At 40.3% G+C, this 24,452-nt stretch overlaps 1 protein-coding gene and 1 non-coding gene across 4 annotated transcripts in view; one reads left to right on the forward strand and one right to left on the reverse strand.

The window, feature by feature from the left end:
- The window catches only part of SMURF1 (SMAD specific E3 ubiquitin protein ligase 1), a 110,743-nt gene that overhangs the window by 68,106 nt on the left and 18,185 nt on the right, over positions 1-24,452 (reverse strand). The window lies entirely within an intron of this gene.
- LOC125154860 (U6 spliceosomal RNA) lies at positions 1,357-1,463 on the forward strand. The gene has a single exon (XR_007147953.1). It is a non-coding gene; the product is annotated as a U6 spliceosomal RNA (small nuclear RNA).

Consider the following 24,452-nt stretch of genomic DNA (forward strand, 5'->3'; position numbering starts at 1 on the left):
AGACACTATCAAGTAAAAAGACAATCCACAGAATACTTCAAAACTATTGGAAAATGTCTGATAAGGGACTTGTATATGGAATATATTTAAAAAGCCTCTCTTATCTATGTAGATATAAATAGATGTTAAGAGGGATGCTTGGGGAGCTCAGTTAAGCATCCAACTCTTGATTTCGGCTCAAATCATGATCTCACGGCTTTGTGAGTTTGAGCCCTACATCAGGCTCTGTGCTGGCAGAGTGGAGCCTGCTTGGGATTCTCTCTCTCTCTCTCTCTCTCTCTCTCTCTCTCTCTCTCTCTCCCCCTTCCCCACTCATGCTGTCTCTCTCAAAATAAATAAATAAACTAAAAAAAAAATAAAAATAAAAAATAGATGTAAAGATATCTATTTATAGATAAAGGGGATTAAGAGGTATGAACTTCCAGCTATAAATAAGTCACAGACATGAAAAGTACAGGAGAGAATATAGTCAATAATATTGTAATAATGCTGTCTGGTGACAGATGGGGACTTTACTTATTGTGGTGAGCACTGAATAACATACAGAATTATTGACTCAATATGCTGTACTGGAAGCTAATATAACATTGATTACTTCAATAAAAATGTTTTTAAAACTCCTAAAAATCAGTAATAAAAAGACAACCAATTTCCAAATGGGCAAAGGATTTGAAGACTTTTCTCAAAAGAAAACATACAAATGGTCAGTAAGTACATGAAAAGGTGCTCAACATCAGTAGCCTTTAGAGAAATACAGATCAAAACCACAGACACTTAACTACTTCACACCCATTAGGATAGCTAAAATAAAAATGACAATACCAAGTACTGGTGAAAATGTGGAGAAATCAGAACACTTAAGCTTTACTGGTGGGACTGTAAAACGTTTCAGCCACTTGGGAAAATAGTTTGGCAGTTCATCAAAATGCTGAACACAGAGTAGCATATGACCCAGCAATTTCCCCACTTAGGTATATTCCCAAGAGACCTGAAAACATGTAGGTCTACATAAAAATGTGTGCATGAATTTTTATCACCAGCATTACTTACAATAGCCCAAAAGTGAAACAAATCAAATGCCCATCAAGTGATGAATGAACTAAGAAAATACGGCATACCCACACAGTGGAATATTACTCTGTTATTCAACAATAAAAAGGAATGGGTGATCTTGAAAACTTCCCTAAAGTGAAAGAAAAAATGACATATTGTATGACTCCATCGTTATGAAACGTCCAAAACAGACAATGCCCGTACAGACAGAAAGCGGATTAGTGATTACAGGGGCTGGGGAGAGGGGATATGGGGAGTGACTGCCGGTGGGTACAGAGTTCTTTTTAGGCCATGAAAATGCTCGTGCTCACTTCCGCAGCACATATACTAAAACTGGAATGATACACAGAAGATTAGCATGGCCCCTGCACAAGGATGACACACACACCTGTGAAGGTTTCTACATTGTTTTCTTGCCATTTGCAATGACATGGATGGAACTAGAGAGTATAATGCCAAGTAAGTGAAATAAGTCAGTCAGAGAGAGACAAATACCATAGGATTTCACTCATACGTGGAATTTAAGAAACAAAACAAACGAGCAAAGGGGGGAGAAAAGAGAGAGAGAAACCAAGAAAGACCCTTAACTATTTATTGAGTACTGATGGCTACCAGAGGAGAGGCGGGTGGGGGGACGAGTGAAATAGGGGATCGGGATTAAAGAGTGAGCACCAGGTGATTAAAATTAAAACTTAAAGGTTGGGGGGGCCCTGGGTGGCTCAGTCGGTTGAGTGTCTAACTCTTGATTTTGGCCCAGGTCATGACCCCAGTATCATGGGATCGAGCCCACAATCAGGATCGTGTTGAACAAGGAGACTGCTTAAGATTCTTTCTCTCCCTCTGCCCTCTCCCCTACTTGCAAACTCTCTCCTTCCGTCTGTAAAGAGAAAGAAAGAAAAAGAAAGAAAGAAAGAAAGAAAGAAAGAAAGAAAGAAAGAAAGAAAGAAATCTTCAAAAAATTGGTCTAAAACAAGACATGGTGATGGTTACACACCACTGTGAATATAATAAAAGCTCCTGAACTGTATACTTTTAAAAGCACATGAATTATATCTCAATAAAGCTGTTACGCATGTATATATTTTTAAGACAGTACCCACCTGTGGTTTATCAACTAGATCGGCATCTGCATCAATGGCTTATTTTTTGTTCTATTACCAATAAGCTTAAAAATTATTTAGCAAAATACTAAACCAGAAAATCATCACAAAGGTGGGATGGACAGCATAGAGATAGGACTCTCTGAAGATTTTTAACCTTAAATACCACCAGCATGTTATTCTCTTTCTAAACATATGCAATTAAGATCTATCTTAAAATTGTCGGGTTAATCTCTTCGGCATGAACAGTCTGTTTTTACGAAGTCCAGAGCTATTCAGGCATGTGGGTTAACTAACACCAAAGGGGGAAAAGTACATGGTGAAAACGTGGGCTGTAACAACTGAACCAGAATGGTTTCCAAGGGACTGCAACAAACGATGCTTGAAACTAAACGAGTCTCTGCCTTGTATTTTTAACAATCAGTCCTGGGTCATTATTAACAACTAAGTTTATAAATACTTGTGAAAATTAATGAAGGGAAATCCCACGAAAGTGGATTCAGGATGCCAGAAGAGGAGGCTAGAGGGACACCACTCAATGTCAATTACAGACCGTTAACAGAAGAATCCTTGACAGGAAAGAATCGTGGATTCCAGGCCCCGATACTGAAATGTGCATTGCATCTCCTACAAGAAATGGACCATCCCAGCAACTCGGCCCATGAGAAATCGTCACCCTGAACTCCTGCCTTTCTCCACTGGACTTCCTCTCAACTTCCTCCTTCTTTTCCATAAAATAACCTTCTTGTCCTTTGTTGGACTGGCCTATGGCTTTATTGTAGCTTGTTTGTCCTGAAATGCAATTCTCTGTTATTACCAAATAAACCTATTTTTGCTGGTAAAACAACTGTTTTATTTTTAAGGTTAACGTACTCAAACGTTAACTTAAAATACACCGAGGTTAACAAGCCAGAGAGCAGGAAATCTGTGAATTTGGTGCCAGAAAGATGTTGCACTTCATCTAGTAAGAAAGAGAGCAACCAGCACCTCAATTTAAAAATGCAGTGACAGGGCACCTGGGTGGTTCAGTCAGTTAAGCCTCGGACTCTTGATTTGGGCTCAGGTCATGATCTCACAGATCATGAGTTCGAGCCCCAAGTCGGGCTTTGTGCTGACAGCGCAGAGCCTGGTTGGGATTCTCCCTCTCTCTGCCCCTCCTCTGCTCACGCTCTCTTGGACTCCCTCAAAATAAAAAAGAAAAATTAAATAAATAAAAATACAGTTCCAAATTCTGAGCCAAACATTATAGAAATGTATATATATAATATATATATATTATATATGTATGTATATATATATATATATATATATATATATATATATATATATCCAGCCTTCTTGGGGAATGCATGAAAAGAAGCACATTTATCTGAGTAAGTTTTAGATCTTTGTTAGAAGACAATCATTAGCTCCCACTAATAGTTTATAAGTTAATACGGGACACATTCTATCAATGATCAAACAGACCAAACTCAAAGATTAGACAAGGAAGACTGCACGATGTGGACTGAAGGAGAGAGGAAATGTAGATAGACTCTGTGAAGCAACAAGAATATTCAGAATCAAAGACAGACACAAGATAATACTCATCAAATTTCAAGTCCAAATCCAAGAAACTATGGCTAGAGATAAATCTGGCAGGCCAAAGAAATCCTTACTTAGTAAAGTGATTTTAAGTTTATTTATTTATTTTGAGAGCAGAAAGTTCAAGCAGAGGAGAGGCAGAGAGAGAGAGAGAGAGAGAGAGAGAGAGAGAGAGAGAGAGAGAGAGAGAATGAATGAATCCCAAGCTGCCAACACAGAGCCAGATGCGGGGCTTGAACTCACAAATCATGAGATCATGACCCGAGCTGAAGTCGGACGCTTAATGAACTGAGCCACCCAGGCACCCCAGTAAAGTGATTTTGAGACTAAAAAAAATAATTATGGGGCACCTGGGTGGCTCAGTTGGTTAAGCGTCCAACTTCAGCCTGGGTCATGATCTCACGGTTTGTGAGTTTGAGCCCTGAGTTCAGCTCTGTGCTGACAGCTCAGAGCTTGGAGCCTGCTTCAGATTCTGTGTCTCCCTCTCTCTCTGCCTCTCCCCGGCTCACACTCTGTCTCTCTCTCTCTCAAAATTAAACATTAAAAAAAATTTTTTTTAAGCAATTAGATGAAGAGGTAACCAAATTTTAACTGCACTCTAATTTTTCTGCCATTTATTTTCATGTTAGAACTCAGTTCAATCTTCTGAAAAGTTACCAATGAACCTGATTCTTGACGAGCAATGCTACTATTACGTCCTAAAGAAATTGGGGGCGGGGGAAGGGGCAGTCATGGTAAGAATGTTCCAGCAATGTTAACATGCCATTTCCACTAACTTAAATAGTGGGATACTATGTTCCTGGCTCATACTTGTGTAGAGGTTTAAACATGCAAATAAATACACTACAGGAGGGGCGCCAGGGTGGCTCAGTGGGCTGGGCATCTGACTTTGGCTCAGGTCATGATCTCGAGGTTTGTGACTTGAGCCCCACAGCAGGCTCTGTGCTGACAGCTCAGAGCCTGGATCCTGCTTCGGATTCTGTGTCTCCCTCTCTATCTGCCCCTCCCCCACTCACACTCTGTCTCTCTCTCTCTCAAAAATAAATAATATTTAATATTTAAAAAAATTTTTAAATACACTACAGGAGACATGCACAATTAAATTTCAAGCTGAAACGCAATAGATATATTTATTGTATGACGTGCAATCAATTTTTGCATTAGAAGTGTGAACTCCACATCTGAAGATCCAAACATTTTAATTTTACATCAAAGGAGGAAAATAATATATACAAAAATATACAGTAACTTCGTTTTTCTTAGTTTGCATTCCCATGTCTAGACAAGCTTAAAAGACTATTTTAGTAGGATACTGGAGACGGTAGGGAAATAAAAATACATATATTATGGTGTGGATTTGAAATAAAAAAGATAAGGAACCATAAGTTGGCTCCTTTTACAGGAGCATACTAGGATTATGAATTTTGATCCCATTTAAATCTATACTCTGCACAAAATACAGGCAAAATATGATTTTCTATAAACAGAAACTTGAAATTTTTATATCCTATTCTAAAATGTCACTAACATTTTAATGGAGTCATCTCAATATTTTTCTGTTCTTTAGGGGCACCTTGGTGACTCAGTCTGTTCAGCGTCCGACTTCAGCTCAGGTCACGATCTCACAGTTGGTGGGTTGGAGCCCCATGTCAGGCTCTGTGCTGACAGCTCAGGGCCTGGAGCCTGCTTCGGATTCTGTGTCTCCCTCTCTCTCTGGCCTTCCCCCACTCATACCGTCTCTCTCTGTCTCTCAAAAGAATGAATAAATGTTAAAAAAAATAATAAAAATAAAAATAAATAATATTTTTTTGTTATTTGTACATAGTACTAACATCCCATACATTTGTCTCTTAGGAGTTCTGAAAGAGAATTTATCTACTGTAGCCAAATCAATATTATAACAAAGGCATGCTGTATGGCGGTGGCGGGGGGTGGGGTGGGGATAAATTTCTGGATTCAGTGATTAAAGAAAACAAGGACTAGGGAGTAAACGGTCTGGTAGAAATTCACTGAGAGCAGAGACAATGTGCTGGTCTGATGTGCAGGTGCGATACTTACAAACAAAAGTGGGCAGGGAGCAGTGATGGAAAAATTGAAACTACAGATGGCAGCTATCTTCTAGCAGAATCTACACAAACCTGGAAGTTCTCACAGCAGAGTCACAGCATTCTGCAAAATTAAGTAAACACTGAGAAGTGTATTTGTATTATCTGGAGTTACCAAAGGAACTAAAAGATGGAAACTCAGGGGCGTGGACAAAGGAAGGAAAAGGTATTGTCAATGTTTCAACCTAATCTCTTCGGTACTACTTTACCATTTTATTTATTACCAAATGCAGGTATTCAATTTTTAAGACCAAAAATTTTAATTAAGGATGAAAGAAAAGGACATTGTTCGATCTCCTTATACACACAGTAGATCTGTTTCTAATCTGAAAAACATTCGAAAACAGTGTTCATATGATCCCATGACAATAGAGTATAATAACAATGATAGTAAGAAATGTTGATACAGGCACAGAACAAAATCTGTAGGCTCATTTTTTTTTAATTAAAAAAAATTTTTTTAACATTTATTTATTGCTGAGAGACAGAGAGACAGAACACAAGCAGGGGAGGGGCGGAGAGAGAGGGAGACACAGAACCTGAAGCATTCTCCAGCTCTGAGCTGTCAGCACAGAGCCTGATGCAGGGCTTGAACCCACAAACCGTGAGATCATGACTTGAACTGAAGTCGTATGCTTAACGGACTGAGCCACCCTGGGCGCCCCTGTAGGCTCACATTTCAAACTCCTATACCAAATTATCTTATGGGTTAATGGGGCGGGAGCAGGGGGTAGGGGAACAGCAAGTAACTTTCACTTTCTATACCAAGTAATACTGTAACTTTAAAATTGAATATACCCTGGGGTGCCTGGGTGGCTCAGTTGGTTAAGCATCCAACTTCAACTCGGGACATGATCTCATAGTTCATGAGTTCGAGCCCTGTGTCGGGCTCCGTGCTGACAGCTCAGAGCCTGGAGCGTATTTCGGATTCTGTGTCTCCCTCTCTCTCTGCCCCTTCCCTGCTCATGCTCTGTCTCTCTCTCTTTAAAATAAACATTAAAAAAAATATATATTCTATAAAATTGAATATATATTACTTTTGTCAGGGATCCTAAAGATAAAGAATATAAACTAAAACACGTACGCCTAGAAAAGTAACTGAGAGGGGCGCCTGGGTGGCGCAGTCGGTTAAGCGTCCGACTTCAGCCAGGTCACGATCTCGCGGTTGCGGAGTTCGAGCCCCGCGTCGGGCTCTGGGCTGATGGCTCAGAGCCTGGAGCCTGCTTCCGATTCTGTGTCTCCCTCTCTCTCTGCCCCTCCCCCGTTCATGCTCTGTCTCTCTCTGTCCCAAAAATAAATAAACGTTGAAAAATAAATAAATAAATAAATAAAATAAAATAAATAAAAAAAAAAAGTAACTGAGAAACAAAACCAGAGTAAAAGATTAATAGCAGTATTTCTGAGAGAAAGAAAGAATGGGCAGGTTATTTTTTCCCTTCATGTTTTTCTGGGTTTTGCCCCAAATATCATACAAACCAGCTATATTCCTTTATAATGGAGAACTTGTATTTTTTACAAACGATTTTTAAGAATATCCTCAGATGAGAATCTTCTAGTATAGGCATGTTGACCCACCACTTCCTTAAAAGTATCCAGCTTTATGGAATATCAACATATAAATATTTCATCAATTCTAAGGCCTACATATTAACATCTCTGAAATCAAGATGCATCTTACAATCAGCCAGTGACAGTTGGGATACAGTTGTCATTGCCTGGATGCGTGTGGCGATCAAAAGTACCAGCACTAGGGGTGCCTGGGTGGCTCAGTGGGTTGAACGTCCCACTCTTTTTTTTTTTTTTAATTTTTTAAAATGTTTATTTTTGAAGAAAAGAGAGACAGGATGTGAGTGGGGGAGGAGCAGAGAGCAAGGGAGACACAGAACCCAAAGCAGGCTCCAGGCTCTGAACTGTCAGCACAGAGCCCGATGCAGGGCTCGAACCCACAAACTGTGAGATCATGACCTGAGCCGAAGTCAGACGCTTAACTGACTGAGCCTCCCAGGGGCCCCAAGCATCCCACTCTTGATTTCAGCTCAGGTCATGATCTCCTGGTTCGTGGAATCAAGCCCAGTGATGGGCTCCTTGCTGGGTGTGGAGCCGGCTTGGGGTTCTCTCTCTCCCTCTCTCTCTGCCCCTCCCTCGCTCATACATGTGCTAAATAAATATTTTTAAAAATTAAAACATTAAAAAAAAAAAAAAGCACCAGTAGTAAAACTTAGACAACAAGGTAAACACAGAACTATCATATGACCCAGCAATTACGCTCCTGGGTATATACCCAAAGGAATTGTTAGCGGGAGCTCAAATAGATACTTGTACACCCATGTTCACTGGAGCGTTATTCACAATAGCCAGAAGGTGGAAAGAGCCCAGGTATCTATCAACTGATTAACGGATTAACGAATTACAGCATACCCGTGCAGTGAAGTGGTATTCAGTCATACCATGGAAGGAAACTCTGACACACAGACATGAATGAACCTTGAACATTATGCTAAGTTGAAAGAAGCCAGACACAAAAAGACAAAATACTATATGATTCCACTATTTTTTTAAGTCCATTTATTTTGAGAGCGCATGAGTGCACATATGCACGAGCAGGGAAGGGACAGAGAGAGAGGGAGAGAGAATTGCAGGCAGGATCTGCACCGTCAGCACGGAGCCCAATGTGGGGCTCGATCCCAAGAACTACGAAATCACGACCTGAGCCGAAACCAAGAGACAGACGCTTAACCGACTGAGCCGCGCAGGTGCCCCTGTATGATCCCACTTTTACGAAATATCTACAGCAGGCAAATGCATTGAGGAAGTAAATGAGAGGTTACCACGAAGCTGAGAAAAGTGGAGATGAGCAGTTATGACTTCATGGTCACAGAGCTTCTGTTTGGGATGATTAAAAAAAAAGTTTGTAAATACACAGTGGTGACATTATGAATGTAGTTAATGCCACTGAATTGTATACTTAAAAATGGTTAAAATGGTAAATTGTTAGATATTTTTACCACAATTTGTAAAAATTACTAATGTAACAGACCAAAACCCACTGGATGGGTAAACTGTATGAAATGTGAGTTGTATCTCAATAAAGTGGTTTTTAAAACTTGGGGAGCTAAGAATAGCCCATCCTTCTGAAAAAGTGTCAGTGTCAACACTATGGCACAGCACGTGGAAATATACAAATTATCGGTGATTCTGTGCCAAACGGTTGAGGAGAGATGGACACTGAATATGAAGATATCTTAGGAATTCTTTCATCTCTCCTGCTTTTTCTTTTTAATTATAACGCACAAGAACACTACACGATAAAAATCTATATTTCAATGAGCTATCTGTTCAAGACTGTAAAATAAAAATGTCAGATCATAAGAAAGCCACGTCACTGTTTGACTCTCAGCATTTTGCTCATCGAGGGGCACCTGTAACGGCGCGTCTCGCAATCAGTGTGCACATGCCACTCACAGCACCATGTACATATGGGCCCGCGTGCACACACACATGGGCCCTTTCCCTAAGCAACCTGTGAAATCACACATACATTTGCATTCCCAAACAGTAATTTCTGAAAATAAAAAAGCACCAGGAAGACTATGTGAAATGAATACCATTTGGCCAAATTCCGTGTTGGCTGTTGCAAGCACTCAAAGAAGGCACTGGCTTCACATGGAGGTATGACACAGCAGAAATCTAATACAGATATAATGTCTATTACTCATTTGGAGCCATGACTCAGAGTATTTTAAAAATACATATGGAAACCAGAGTCTTTTCATAACTAGACTACAAACGAGAAACTCGTGCCAAGACGTGACAAACACAAATCTTAAAAAGCTTCACAGATTTGAATCTCCCATTTAAAACACAAACTATTTTATCAATGCTTTGATGTAATCCTGAAATTGCAGGAGCCACAGAGTTTAAAAGCCCAGGAACATTTTTCTGGTTTTGATGATGCTAATCACCTGTCCAATTAATGGTCAATGATCACTGCAGGACATATACAAGTTCAGGGAAACCCGCGTATTGATGGAGGTGATAATCGGGGTCTCTTGTTGCATATAAAAAGCAATTTGCAGTGGATACACCCGGACGCAACTTTTCAGCTGGAAGAAAAGTACTGCAAAACTTTCCATTTTTACAATAACTTAATCATTTGGGTCACTATAGAAGTGACGGATGCTCATCAGAAATCAAGAGTAAACAATAAAAGCGTACCATAATCTCACCACCTAGCTCTAACTTCCATTCCTGTTGTCACGTGGAGCCTTTCCGTGTAGGTCGGAGAGCGAGCGATGAAGTGCCCAAGGGCCCAGCTGTGGGCCGGACTTACAGATTCAAGTCCGACCTCTTCTACTCACTGGCTGAGTGATCATGGGCCAACTAGGCAACAGTTCTGTGCCTGTCTGTCAAGTAGGAATAACAGAAGCTCCTTCATCAAGTTTTTAAATATAACGATCCCACACATACAGTTTTGCTACCTGCTTTTTCGCTTAATAAAAAAAAGCGTGAACCAGTTTCCATGTCATTAAATACCCTTTATGTTTAAGGGCCACAATGCATTCCATTACACAGTTGTTCCACAATGTACTCTGACCCTCAGAGCCAGGCATTTAACCATTCCCAGTATGTCTGCTATTCCAACAGGCCTTTACACGAGACCAGGAACGGCTGGGAGGTAGACGTCCTAAATCTCAGGGACAGAGACCCTATGCACACACAGACCAGGCCATTAGCCTAGGAGATGGCCTTTGTGCCTCCCAGCCACCTGAGCCACCTTAGGCTTCTCACCTTTGGTGCCCAGCCTCCTGGCCATTCGTGAGTCCCCAACAGTCTTGCAATAAATTCTCTTATGCTTAAATTAGCCAAAGTCCGTTTCTGTTACTTGTCACCAAAGCACTTTCCTGATACACATGATAACATTCTCTCCCGTAATACTCCATTACACACACACAAATAATGATGCCACCATCCAACCTCTCCAAGTCAGCTGTGTCCCAGGAAGGAGTAGGTAAAACCAGACAGCTCTAGTGCAAAGCACCGAAGTTCTCTGAAAGATAGACATTTTTATCCCAGTGAAAATTCTGCTCTGAGAGTCTTCATGCACTTATAGGCCTGGGATGCTACAATTAATTACACAGAGTATATAATCTATAAAAAGACCAATCCAATCTTTCTCAGAGGAAAAAAAATCAAATTGCAAATACTACTATTACTACTAATAACTAGTAATATTTATATACTGTTGTAAATAGCTTACCTGCTAGTCATTTAATCGTGGCAATAAATTTGTAAGCACTATTGTTATCCCCATGTTATACACAAGGAAAGTGAGGCATCAGAGAGACTGAGTAACTTGCCCAAGGTCACACAGCTATTCAGGATTTGAACCCAGGCAATCCAGCTTCAAAACCTATGTTTTCAACCACCATATATACTGCTTCTTGACTTTTGTCTCATAACGACAGATTTTTTAATTATGATCACATATTACATCTTCATTATTATGTGTCAGAGTTGGATATAAATGGCAAAGGGAGATTTCCCACATAGATGAACTCCAGTAAGTACTTCATCTTCTACCGTGGCTTCTCCTGCTAAGACTATGTATGATCCCAGTACCTAAAACAATCTATGGGGCGTCTGGGTGGCTCAGTCGGTTAAGCGTCCGACTTCAGCTCAGGTCATGATCTCACGGTTCGTGGGTTCAAGCCCTGCATCAGGCTCTGTGCTGACAGCTCGGAGCCTGAAGCCTGCTTCAGATTCTGTGTCTCCCTCTCTCTCCGCCCCTCTCCCAATCGCATTCTGTCTCCCTCTCTCTCAAAAATAAATAAAAAAAACATTAAAAAATAAAAATAAACAAAACAACCTATCATTCCCCTTCCTCCCCGAACAAATGCCAAGTGCTGTTCCGTTTCTAAGCCTTCCCTCAAGCGGTTTCCATTATTTAAAACACCCTCCGAACCCAACACCCACCTGCCTATTCCCATCCAGGAACGAAATGGCAATCTCAAATGCCACAATCCCCACACACCTCCCTCAAGCCTATCCAGATGGAATGAATCCGCCTGCCCCCATAGTCCCGTGATTCTGTTTACCTCCAGTAGAGCATGCATTACAATCTGCTAGTTTTTTCTCCCCATCCATCCCTTCCCAATGTAAGGTTCTAGAAAGCAGAGACTGACTACATCTGATAAATTCTCTTCTTTTACTTGGTGCCCTCCACCGTACAGAATAAAGTTATCGCAAGAAGTAGTTGCTCCATTAATGATGACTGAGCTTAAGGGAAGCAGGCTGTGGAAATCTATCGAGAGAGACTATCCCAAAGAAGCAAAAAGGAAAATATCAAAGAACTAGAAAAATTTAGCTTATCATTAAGCTACTCTAAATCCCTGTAAATAGAAATCTCAACACCTATCATTAAGAGACACTATCATTTGTGGAATTTTAACATGTATCTCAATAGGTCCTTTTATGGTCTGAATGTGCACACTGTGGGAAACGAACAAGGAAATTTTTTGGAAAACTATTTAAAACATTTGGTAAATACTGGGAACACAAGGTCATATGAACCACAAAGAAAAAGTCGAAACTCTGGCCACCACCATAGTAAGCAGTGAGGGTTATAACTGCAGGCAAACCAGACAGGTGGTCTGCTCTCACTTTAAGAAACCCATTGCCGGGGTGCCAGGGTGGCTCAGTCGGTTGAGCATCCGGCTCTTGATTGTGGCTCAGGTCATGGGATCGAGCCCCACATCGGGCTCTGCGCTGACAGCATGGACTGCTTGGGCCTCTCTCTCTCCCTCTTTCACTCTGTCCCACTCTCTCTCTGCCCCTACCCAGCTCATGCTCTCTTTCTCAAAATAGAATCCCATTGCCTTCTGTATCTCTTATCTTCCTTCTTTGGTTTTCCTCAAGTCATTTATGGATTAAATCAAAGCTAAGAAGCTCGTTGCATTTTCTGAATTACTGCTCATTCCTACAGTGAAGATGAAATATTCCCTTTGAGTTTTTCCCATATTGGAAAAGTAAATGTGGAAAATGGCAGGAAGAAATCCAAATAATTGTAATTATTAACCAAATGGAACTAACGTACTATTACCGTTGATTCTATGACAAGTTTTGGGGAAAAGAAGATTCCTGCATCAACAAAGACAACTCCCTGCCCACACCACCTGTGGATCAAACACAGAAGGAGCCCTCCTGTGCCATCTGTAGGAAGGGGTAGAAATGAAATCCACCCTTACCACCTGACACATGAAGTCCTCTGCCACCATGAGGAACCCTCGCCAGAAGGAGCATCTGAAAGAATGCATTCTTTTCAGAAAACTAAAGCCTCACTTTTATTATTTTTTGTGAAGATTTTCCTCTTAAGCAAACTCTACACCCAAAGTGGGGCTCAAACTTACAACCCCAAGATCAAGAGTTGCAATAAACTTATAAGTTTACTGCTCTACTGACTGAGCCAGCCAGGCACCCATCACCTCTCACCCCCAAAATAAAACCCACCTTGAGGTCTTTCTGATTGGACTTGGTTGATTCCTTCTGATTCACACTCATTAGGAGTTCCTGGAAATCCCTTGCGTATAAGACAACTAAAAACAGGAAAACAACTATCTTCAAACTCAGAGAAAGTTGCATACACATGACCTCCAACAGTTTCCACCGGAGATGATCTTTCTGTTCGATTTGCGAGACTGCCTGTGCCAAATAGCATACAGTTATAGGAAGCAAGCAATATTAAGCTGGTCCCAGCCTTTCCAAAGCCAATTCCAAAGTGGCACCAAATGGTATTCCCAGAGAAAAGAGGTTACCCTTAATGAAATCGCACTTGTTCTTTTGAGTATTAGTAACAACACTGGGGTAGTGAGACACATGATTGTCCACCTCAACAGCAAATTTATTTGCACTTATCTACACCTGGCCCAGAAAATATGTGACAAATATCCCGAAAGAGTGAAAAGGAGGAAAACTGAGGTTGTCACTCTAATTTGCCTATCTGAGAACACTTTCAAAATTGTTCTTAAAAAAAAAAAAAAGGATTCATAATAGACATGTCTAAACTCACTTAAAAACTTTTAAGAAAATCCCATGAAAATGTGTGAAAGGCACTAACAACAGAGCTACTCAAACCACAGTGAAAGTCAAACCCTGCTCACAACCTAAAGAACACTCGGCCATTGTTGCTGTGTGGAGTCTCAACAGCTGGTCCATACCAGGCATTCCCTGTTACACCCTTGCACTCAAGACTTACAATTTGTTTTTTAATATAACTTATTGTCAAATTGGCTTACATACAACACCCAGCGCTCATCCCAACAAGGACTTTCAATCTTTAAAAGATTAATAGGATCTCTCATCTTGAAAAGAAGCATTCTTTTAATAAAGAATAACAACACCAGGATGCTTGGGTGGCTCCGTTGGTTAAGCATCCACCTCCTGATTTTGGCTCAGGTCATGAACTCACAGTTGGTGAATTCGAGCCCCGTATCGGGCTCTGCACTGACAGCACGGAGCCTACTTGGGATTCTCTGTCTCCCTCTTTTTCTGTCCCTCCTCCCCACCTCAATAAATAAATAAATGAACATTAAAAAGGGGGAGGGTTCCTGGGTGGATCAGTGGGTTAATCTTGATCTCAGTTCAGGTTCATGACCTCTTGATCTCGGTTCAGGTTCATGATCTCATGGTTCATGAGTTCTAGCCCCACGTTGGGCTCTGAGCCTGATTGGGATTTTCTCTCTCCCTCTTTTTAGAGATGTGCACGTGCCTGGAGGTATGTGTGCACATCCTGTGAAAGCACATATGTTAAATAAAGATCCTTCTATGTTATGTCTATGCAACTACATATGCAGTCACAGGCCCCTCTTGTTAACCTCAACCCCAGACTTTACTCTCTCTCTGTATGACTTCCCCACATGGTGACCAATGAATGACACAGCTAACATCTCAGAGGTTAAGTTTTCAAATTGCCTAGAATAGAACTATACCAGATAAGATGGCTTAAACATCAGTCAGATGGGTAAGTTTCAAATCCAGTGACCGCATCAACCAAACTAGGGCACGTTTTAGAAAAGGAAAGGGTACTATTATTGATTATGCCAGGACAGCAGGTTTAAAACAGAATTGTTCCAGACAGAAACAAAAAATACAGTTACCCTAGAATATGCCCACCAGATGAAATTTTTTTCCACTTCCAAGAGACATTTCTACTGTTCTATAGATGCCAAAACATGCAATAAATCACCTTCTCTTAGGCATGCTATTTGATAAGGGCAGATAAATTGGAACCTGGGGGAAAAGGAAGGCAAGATATGACTAAGTCTTGAAATATGTTGTCCAATAGACTAATGCAGAAACTGATAGCATTCCTGCTCATCCAAGATTTGAAAAGGACACAGAAGCATTGTCCATTAGATGCACATCACTTTCCAGAGTCATTTTTTTCAATTTAATCACTAAAGACACAACTGTAAGCCTAAAGTAATATACACAGCTTAAATCAAGAGAGAGGGTTACTAAGAACCATGGGTGGAATTCTCAATCTACAAGATTAACAAACCTGTGTTGTGGAGAGATTAATTTCTTCTAATTGATATTAAGAACCTAATTTCACTTAATTCTAAGAAGTTGAAAATCAGTCTGCACCCTTGGAAATAAGATGTTAAGGGAATCAGATGACTTTTTTTAACGTTTATTTATTTTTGAGAAAAAGAGAGAAAAGCCACAAGCCAGAAAGAGGGAGACAGAGGATCTGAAGCAGGCTCCTTGTTATGAGTGCAGAGCCTGACATGGACTCGAACCGAGAGATCATGACCTGAGCCAAAATTAAGAGTTGGCCGCTTAGCCAACTGAGCCACCCAAGCACCCCTGGAATAGGACGATGTCTTATGTGCAACTATTTACCCATGTTCTCTCCTCTTCCCTACTCTGTTATACTCCATCCTGTGATACTGGGGCTAGGACTCCCAGATCCCATGCTGGCAGGCTCCCTGTTCACTTCTGCAATGCAAAGTTCTAGAGAGAGGGTGAGAGATGAGGAAGAAAAAGAGGCTTCTTGCCTGTTTCCCTATTTCTGTTAACATCGCTCCAGCAGCAGCTGAATTTCCAAATGTAGAAATTTATCCACAGATAGGCTTGCTGATGGGTAAACTGACACACATGCATTACAGCATCGTGTGTAAAAGTACAAGACTATAGACACCCTATATGTCCGTTAAAGATGGTCAGGCAATTTAACATAAATAAGGCAGTAATGGAGGAATAGAGTAACCAAAAAAAAGGGACGTAAGACATACAGAAAACCAATATCAAAATGGCAGGGGGGCCTGGCTGGCTCAGTTAGAGGAGCCTGCAACTCTTGATCTCAGGGTTGAGTTTGAGCCCTACATTGGGTGTGAGATTACTTAAAAACAAAAGCTTTTAAAAAAGTAATAGACATCTTTGTAATTTTTTTTTTTTTTGGCCAGTGACAATAATTAGCATTTTATTTTCTTCACTATGGACCCGACAATAAAGCCCAAGTCTAAAAGCTGTACCTGGTTATAGTCTCCTTAGTATAATTGGCTATGTAACACAAATGTAAAAGCTTCACGGATATTGGTAGAAGTTTTTCTTTATCAGCAAATACATAAATGTATATTAAACTCTTCAATTGAAAGGCAGAGATGGATGAAATGGATAACAAAACATGATCCAACTATATGCTGTTCACAAAAGATTCATTTTAGATTCAAATACACAAATCGGTTAAAAGTGAACATATAGATGGGGCGCCTGGGTGGCGCAGTCGGTTAAGCGTCCGACTTTAGCCAGGTCACGATCTCACGGTCCGTGAGTTCGAGCCCCGCGTCAGGCTCTGGGCTGATGGCTCAGAGCCTGGAGCCTGTTTCCGATTCTGTGTCTCCCTCTCTCTCTGCCCCACCCCCGTTCATGCTCTGTCTCTCTCTGTCCCAAAAATTAAAAAAAAAAAAAAAAAAAAAGTGAACATATAGAAAAAGGTATTCCATGCTAACAGTAACCAAATTCAACAGCTAGAGTGGCTATATTAATTAATATCAGACAAAATAGACTTTAAGACAAAAACTGTAACAAGGGACAAATAAAGACCTTATGTAATAATAAGAGTCAATTCATGAAGAGGATAAAATAATTATAAATATTTATAAATATATATGCACCTAACAATGGAGCCCCAAATATATAAAGGAAAAACTGACAGAATTGAAGGGAAAAAAAAGGAAGTTCCACATTAATAGTTGGAAGTATCAACACCCCACTTTCAATAATGGATAGAACAATTAGAATAATGGATAGAACAAGGAAATAGAAGACTTAACACTACAAACCAACTAGACCCAACAGACAAATAGAACATCCCATCCAACAACAGCAAAAAACACATTCTTCTCAAGTGCATTCTCCAGGATTAACTATACATTAAGCCACAAAAAAAAAGTCTTAATAAACTTTAAAGGACTGAAATAATTCCAAGTATCCCTTCCAAAGACAGTGGAATGAAGCTGGATATCAATAATAGAAGGAAATTCGTAATTCACAAATGTGTTGAAGTTAAACAATGCACTTTTAAAAAATTAATGGGTCACATAAACATTACAGGGTAAATTAGGAAATACTTTGAGATAAATGAAAATAAAAATACCACGTTTTGAAACATAGGAGATGCAACAAAAGCAGTGCAAAGAACTGGAAATTTATACCTATAAATGCCTACATTGATTGAAAGAGGAGGATCTCAAGTTAACAATCTAACCTTCCATCTAAATGAACTAGAAAAAGAAGGGCAAACTAAACCCAGAGGAAGCATAATGAAACAATAAAGATCAGAGCAGAGATAAGTGAAGTAGAAAATTAAAAAAGAAAATCAACAAAACGAAAAGTTGGTTCTTTGAAAAAGCCAACAAAACCAACAAATGTTTAGCCAGACTGACCAAAGGAAAAGACTACTCAGATCACTAAAATAAGAAATGGAAGTGAGATTGGTCATTCTTGCTGATCTTAGAGAGATGAAAAGGATAAGAGAACACTATGAACCACTGTATGCCAACAAATTAGAAAACCTAGATGAAATGCAGAAAATCTTAAAAACACAGAAATCACCAAAACTCACTAGAAAAGAGCAAATTCTGAATAAGTCTAGAACAAGTAAAGATTCAGTAATCAAAACACATCCAAAAAGGAAAAGTCCCAGGACCAGATGAGTTCACTGGTGAATTCCACCCAAATTTTAAATAAAAATTAACACCAACCTTCCTAAATTCTTTCAAAACTAGAAGAAGAGGGAATACTTCCTAACTCATCCCGTGAAGCCTCTATCACCCTTATACCAAAGTCAGACAAAAACATCACAGACCAAAAACTTGTGAAGAGAAATGCAAATAATCCTCAGTGAAATACCAGCAAATTGAATACAATAACATATTAAAAGGATTCTATACCAGAACCAAGTGAGTTTTATCCAAGAAATGCAAGGGTGGCCAAACAATAAAAAATCATTTAATGTAATATATAATATTAACAGAATTTTTAAAACTGCAGTATCATTGAATTAATGCAGAAAAAGAATTTGACAAATTCCAGTATCTGTTCATGATAAACAAAAAATAAAAACACTCAACAAACTAAGAACAGAAGGGAACTCCCTCAACTGGAAAAGGGCAGCTATGAAAAACCCACAGCTAACATCATCTTTGGTGATGAAAGGCTGAATGGTTTTCCCCTAATAACAGGACTAAGATTAGAATGTCTACTCTTGCCAGATAAAAAAGCATCCAGATTGGAAAGGAGACAATAAAACTATCTTTTTCACATATGACATAATCTCATCTACAGAAAGCCCTAAAGAGTCCACACAAAAGCTATGAAAGCTAATAAATGAGCTCCACAAAACTGCAGAACACAAAATCAGCATACTAAAATCAGTTATATTTCTATACGCTAGCAACGAACAATCCAAAAAAAAAAGCTAACATGCCACTTTACCTTATTGAAAAGAACAAAATACTTAGCAATAAATTTAACCAAAGAAGTACAAGACTTAGACGCTGAAAACTACAATACATTGTTACATGAAATTGTAAAAGACCTAAATAAATAGATATCCCTTTTCATGGATTATAATGTTCAATAATGTTTAAATGGAAATAATTCCCAAATTAATCTACAAACTCAAAGCAATTCCTATCAAGACCCACCTGCCTTTTTATAGAAATGGACAGATTCGGGGCACCTGGGTGGCTCAGTCGGTTAAGCATCCGACTTCGGCTTAGGTTATGATCTCATGGTCCGTGGGTTCGAGCCCCGCGTCGGGCTCTGTAATGACAGCTCAGAGCCTGGAGCCTGCTTCGGATTCTGTGTCTCCCTCTCTCTCTGACCCTCCCCCGTTCATGCTCTGTCTCTCTCTGTCTCAAGGATAAATAAACATTAAAAAAATTAATAAAAAGAAATAGGCTCATCCTAAAATTCATACAGCATTGCAAAGGATCCTGAAGTCAAAACAATCTTGAAAAAGAATAAAATTAGAAGACTTACACTTCCTATTTCAACTTACTACAAAGCAATAGTTATCAATATAGTATGAAACTGGCATAAGAAGAGACATTCTAGACCAACAGAATATAATTCAGAGTCCGGATATACAGCAATACATTTATGGTCAAATGATTTTTGACAAGGTGCCAAGTCCAATCAATAAGGGTTTTCAACAAATGGTCTTTCCAACAAATGGTGCTGGAACACCTAGATATCCACTTGCAAAAGGATACATTTGGACCCCTATCTCACAACATATACAAAAATCAATTCAAAATGAATCAAGGACCTCTATCTAACCGCGAAAACTATAAAACTCTGAGGAAGAAACACAAGGGTAAAGTTTTTATTACTTTGGATTAGGCAATGGTTTCTTAAATACGACACCAAAAGCACAAACAACAAAATTAAAAAAACAGATAAATGACTTTATCAAAGTTAAAAAATCTTGTGCATCAAAGGACCCTATAGGAAAGTGTAAAGACAACCTACAGATTGGAAGAAGATATTTGGAAATCATACCAAATAAGGGTCTAGAATCCAGAATATGTTTAAAAAAAACATTTATAACTCAAAACAAAAATACAAACAACACAATTGGTAGACATTTCTCTAAGGAAGATATGCAAATGGCCAATAAGCACATGAAAAGACCCTCAACATCTTTAGTCATTAGGGAAATACAAATCAAAACCACAGTAACACCTTATACCCATTAGGATGGCTATAATAGTTAACTCTTAGGAAGGAAGGAAAAAGAGAGGGAAAGAAGGAAAAGAGAGAAGGAAAGAGACAGAGAGAGAAAGAATGAAAGAAAAAGAAAGAAAAAATGAGTAAGCGTTTGCTAAGATGTGGAGAAACCGGAACCCTCATACACTGCTGGTGGGATGGTAAAATGATGCAGCCACTATGGAAAACAATTTAGCTGTTGCTTTTTAAAATTTTTTTTTCAACGTTTATTTATTTTTGGGACAGAGAGAGACAGAGCATGAACGGGCGAGGGGCAGAGAGAGAGGGAGACACAGAATCGGAAACAGGCTCCAGGCTCTGAGCCATCAGCCCAGAGCCCGACGCGGGGCTCGAACTCACGGACTGCGAGATCGTGACCTGGCTGAAGTCGGACGCTTAACCGACTGCGCCACCCAGGCGCCCCTAGCTGTTGCTTTTTAAACACAGAATTCCAAATGACCTAGCATTTCTACTCTGAGGTATATATCCAAGAACACTGCAAACATATGTTCACACAAAAATTTGCACATCAATGTTCACAGCAGCTTTATTCATAACAGCCAAAAAGTGGGAACAACCCAAGTGTCCATCAACTGATGGATATAGAAAATGTGGTCCATCCATCCAATGGAATATTATTCAGCCATAAAAAGGAATGAAGTAGTGATACACACTACAACGTGAATCAACCTCGAAAACATTATGCTAAGTGAAAGAAGCCAGACTAAAAAAGGCCACATATTGTATAGGACTGCATTTTTCTGAAATGCCCAGAATCAGCAAATTCATTGGGCTAGAAAGCAGATTAGTAGTTGCCAGGGTGAGGCTTGGGGGGTGGGGGGGGTGGGGGTGAGGGGGATGGAGAGTGACTGCGCAGTGGGTATTGGATTTCCTTTTTGGGATGATGACAATGTTCTGGAGTTCGACAGTGATGACGGTTATACGTTGGGAATGTACCAAAGCCACTGAATCATACATGACACCAGTATGTATCAATCAGACTGATATATATGGAAGCTTTCCAAGATATATTACTGGGTGAAAAAGCAAGGCATAGAACTGAGTATATGTTCCCCCTAAAGAAGAAGGGGTGCGCAGGGAGAGGAAAAATATATAAGCATTTTTATCTAATACACCTTTGCAAAGATAAACAAGAAGGTTACCACCAGACTGTCTCTGGGGAAAAGAACTTCAAGGATAGGGGCTGGTGTGAAAACACTTCCTTTTTAAAATAAGCCATCTTGTACAGTCTACATGTTGCTCCATGTATAGATCCTCCCCAACCCCTGCCAGAAAACAGCAACAACAACAAATTGACCTTTGTGAAAGGGGAAATATTTAAATAAAGGGGTGGTTATATAATGAAAATACACTAATGGGAAGATTGTTGACCCACACTGGGGCAGAAAGCGGGGTGGGAATGAGATTCTACATGTGTTTGACAATGTAAGGGACTGGTATACTGTTTTAGAATATAATTACACAAGTCCCAAATATAAGGGCATATGGATAGTGTGATGCTTGCACAACAGACACTGAATGGCTGTCTGAGTATGTGACAGCCTCAGTATGACCAGCCTGAGTTTGGCTGGTCCAGCTACAAATACTGCCCAGGAAGCCGTCCTCAGGCTCCCTGACTCCCTAGGGGCAGGGAAGCCTGGTTCCTCCCTCCTTCCACTTCAGACCAAGCTCTCCAGCTGGGGCCTGTGGGCACCAACAAGTAAGGTGTCCCATGTTGAAAGGATGTAAAAACATGTTTTCTCGGACTCTGGGAGAAAGAGGGAGATTATGCAGCACACCCATGATTGCCATCAACGACCCCCTTTCAACTCTTTCTGTCAGCTTGAAAGATCTTGCAGCTGTATTGTTCTCCCAAAAAATTAAATGTACTGGCTTATTAACTCATGGCTTCTAAGTCTCCAGGTACATTTACAAGCATACAAAAGGAAGTCCTATCATTACCCATCACTACCTACAATACAACCTAGACAAAGTGCTGGTTTTAGCCGTACTTCCTTGGACTGGTGACTGTTTCCCATTTCTGTTGGATTACCATCAAATCTTGCCTCCTAACCTTTAAATTCACCACAGAAGCTGCTAGTGATTCTGGCTACCATGACAGAACCCCCTGAAGCAGCTGGGGGTGACAGCCAGTCCCTTCCTGCCCCATCTTCTTTATTTCTAGAGCAGGGGGAAAAAAACAACACCAAACCTGGAAGCCCCACATAGCAGCTGCTTTTGTGGTCTGTGACTTAATTTAAGGAAGTATTCTATGAAACCTCCAAAAAGAATCTAAATTTAGATCGAAGTCTTTCACCACCAATGCCAGCCTCTCCAGTTAGGAAACCCACACGCACAGCAGCACAGTAGGGGGGGAAAACAACAAATTTAAAATACACATAAAAGTGTCATCATCGAGGGATTGAAGCTAGAATTATTCAGGCCAAAGATATTTTCTTCTGGTACTACCAACATCTTGGTTTTTGATAAAGGAGTAGTGATTACAGAAACTTTTAGGGAGAGAAGCAGTGACATAAGGGAGACAGGTTTTCTGTACGAGATTTCTACTAAGAGAGCTAGGAACTACTCTATATACCAGGATGTCTGTAATGACTTAAGTCCAGCATCGAAGTATTAAGATCAACATATTGCCTAAAAAGAGTTCTCTAACACTGAGTCAGACAGGAAGGAAAAACCACCTACTTAACACTACTATTTCCCCAACACCTCACTCTTCCCAAGTGTGTCAATTTAGACCTTGAACTCTGAGGTAACAGTCACACTGGGATGACTTGATATTAATGGCAATTAACAAGGAGATAGCACTCTCTCCTCTGCATTATTTTTTCGCCTTGAAGAGTGAGTCTGTCTAATCCATTTATTTATTTTGAGAGTGAGAGAGCATGAGTAGGGGGAAGGCAAAGAGGGAGAGAGAGAGAATCCCAACCAAGCTCCACCCCGTCAGCACAGAGCCCGCTGCGGGGCTCAAACCCATGAACCGTGAGATCGTGACCTGAGCCAAAGTCAGACGCTCAACCGACTGAGCCACCCAGGCGCCCCTTGTCTGATCCATTTAAAAACTAATCTTCCCAATGTTCCACTCTCCCAATAAAATTAAAATACAATATATAATTTGAAAGTTAACATTCAACAGCCTATCCTACTTCATACCCCAGAAAGGTTCTATTTTGCAAGCCGTGTCTGTAGACAGATTTCAGCAGATAACTGTGTAAAAGATAAAAAGAGAGTGAAATTTTCTCTGTTCTTTCCGCCTTGCATCCTCCTCTTCTCCCCACCCCCCCATCAGCTGGGAAACATTCCCAGATTCTTCTCAAGCTTAGTTTGGAAGTAAAGCTGAGCCTTGATAAACACGTAGCCCAGGAAATGCTCTGGATCACAGACCACTTAGAAGACTCGGTCTATCCTCTCCCAAGAGACCTCTTTCAAACTCCACTTGATAGGGTGGGCAGGCAGTTTTAGATTTTCACTAAAACCTCCTGGAACATTACTGAGTGATAAAATCCTAGCAGTCTGGCAACTATACAAATGGTGGAGAGAGCACCACACCCAAAACAAGCTCCTGAGACTTCAGGGAAACTATGGTTCCAGTGAGCTCCCCATGTCGTTTACCCCCTGTGGAAATCAGGGAGCCGGAAGGGGAGCAGTGTCCACTAACATCGCTTCTGCGCATTAACTCCTACAAGACGGCTGCTTGATGCTGGTGGGACACAACAAAATAGCTACAGGGACCTGTTTTTAGTATTTCTGAAATGTTAATGTCCTTGGCCCAGCACTACCAAAAGGACGGACTCGATCACACAGACATCAACCATATTTCTTTTTCCATAATCACGATTTCACATCCTTTCTCCTGTGTCTTTTGGCTAACCACTGGTGTCACACTCGGTTTCTGTTAAAAACGTCTCCAAGACCCAACCATTATCTACGCTAGCAAATTCTCTCCTAAACTTGGTTCATGAGTTCAAACGCTGGATTAAGTGGAACCACAAAACGCTCTATCTCAGAGGGGCAACCAGTTTCATGATACCATTAAATAGAACATACCATTCTTTCACAGGGAGAGGGTGGTGATGAGGCCTGAGGACCAAACCAAATAGAAAAACAGCACAGGCACAGCCTGAACCAAGAATGCTCCAACTTTTACCAACTGACGGTTGCCAGAGGGAAAAGGCGATGGGGGGTGGGGGATGGGGGATGAGCAAATTGGGTGAAGGAGAGAGGAAAGCACAAGAAGGAGGAAGTCATAGGGATGAAAGTACAACATAGGGAATATAGTCAATGGTACTGTGATAGCGTTGTATGTATGGTGACAGAT

The sequence above is a fragment of the Prionailurus viverrinus genome, chromosome E3 (genome assembly GCF_022837055.1).
Source record: "Prionailurus viverrinus isolate Anna chromosome E3, UM_Priviv_1.0, whole genome shotgun sequence".
NCBI classification, from domain to species: Eukaryota; Metazoa; Chordata; class Mammalia; order Carnivora; family Felidae; genus Prionailurus; species Prionailurus viverrinus.